Below are 2,046 nucleotides of genomic sequence, written 5' to 3'. Positions count from 1 at the left end.
CAAATAAGCGACAAGTCTCCAAGTCATTCTCAACACCACACAAAGAAATACATGAATTTCATACGCTTAACAAGGGTTTACAGATCCACTTGCCTCAAATAGTAGAACAATCACTTCGGAACTTGAGTCTTCCCTTTTTGTTGAACTTTCAACTCAAAACAATCTATTCAAATGAATAACCACGATAAGATTTTTGAAACTAAAAATACCTATATGTCTATCTTAGATCCGAAACTCACTCAAGTGCGTAACAAAATTCCCAAATCTTGATTCCGGTCAATAGGTCAAATCTTATATTTTCTAAATTTCAAGTATGACTTTAAGTTATACCTTTTCCAAATAATACAATCATACAAATTTTCTATAATATTATATACCAATATTTAACATCTCTACTCACTACATTAAAATTTCTATATATATTAAAAATTGTAAAAATTAAACTAAGCCCTAATATTTTTTTTTTCACGGACGACCACTGCATTCAAAATATAAATGAATGCCTTTAGTTATTATGATGATTACATAGCATAATGATAAAAAAAAATGCACGAAAGTCAATTTGCTCCAATTCTAAGTCAGTGCAAACAAAAATATAATATATATAATATATAGTAAATTAAATTCTGAATGTTGTTACCTTCTTACCTTTTCCTCTCATTATTATAATAATTATAACTACCATTTGAATTTGATCCATATTTCAATTGCATAAAGAAGAAATTATTTTTGTTACCTGATCGTGAAGTGGGTAGTCTCTCCGCCAGCCGCCACACGATGCAGGTTAATTTCTTTCCCTTTTTCTCTTATCTCCTTTTTGTTTTTAATTAAAGTAATTAGGTATTTAAGTGATAAACTTTACTAACTTAATTTTATTATATGGAACAAATGGTATAAGATCTTAAATAAAAGATACTTTAGTCCATTAACTATCAATTAAGTCAATTGTCCACAAATAATTAACTAAAGTCAATAAATAGTTCAAAATTATCAAAAATGACCTCTGGGGTCATTACAAATACTCCCCCATCTCTTTTTATTTTTCCATTTTTTACTTTTTGAATGTCATTTATGACAAATAAAAACAATATTTTTTTACCTATTATATCATCAATTTATTTATAGAGTTAATGTTTTGGGAAAAAGTAGAACCTCTTTTAATAAGTAAATTAATTTGAAATTTTATCAATTAATAGGGGTAAAATGGTAAACTAATTATATCAATTTTTATTTTCTTAGTAGGTGTATCAAGTAAAAAATTGACAATCATATAACTTGACGGGAGTATCAAATAAGGAAAAGACTCAAATATGTCATTAATATTTTATTAAAGAGTTATATATACCATATGTTAAAATTTTGGTTCATCTATGTCATTTCTGATTGAGAAAAGGATCATATATGTCATTATTCGTTAACGAAAAATGGTTCCGGTTTTGTAAAATCATTTCTACACATGGTCATTTTCCATCCGGTCACGTTATTAAATCGAATCATTTTTAAAAGGAAAATGAATTAAGTATGCCATCAAACTTTGAGAAAAGAATCATTCTATGATATCGTTAAGAGTTTTACTCATCTATTGGTATTTCAGTAAACAAATAATTGTACGTATGAGCCTTTCTCAACTTAAATAACATAAATGAGACAAACTTTTTATGGATGACATAGATGAACTTTTTCTCAATATTAGATTTTTCTACATGTCATGTTTACAAGATTAATGAACAATTATTATTTACTTCGAGTTTGTATTAAGTCAAAATAGTGCAAACAAATTAAAATCGATAGGGAGTAAATAATATATTTCACTCAAAATATATTCATTTGCAAAATAAAATTGTAAAATTTCATATTTTGCTTTCTAATGAAAGAGACAAAACTCAAAACTAGTCAAATATTTCATGTTAGTGGTCCAATTAATACAAAAAATTGTGCCAATTGGACAAAAAGATGATTTTTCAACAATTCTAGTTGACAAATGATAACATATACTTCATCTAGTTATCCGCAAAAAGAAAAAAATATTAGAACTAGAACATAATA

The sequence above is a fragment of the Solanum lycopersicum genome, chromosome 1, assembly GCF_036512215.1.
Source record: "Solanum lycopersicum chromosome 1, SLM_r2.1".
NCBI classification, from domain to species: Eukaryota; Viridiplantae; Streptophyta; class Magnoliopsida; order Solanales; family Solanaceae; genus Solanum; species Solanum lycopersicum.
The sequence above is the reverse complement of the archived record's forward strand: the minus strand, read 5'-3'. Positions refer to the sequence as shown.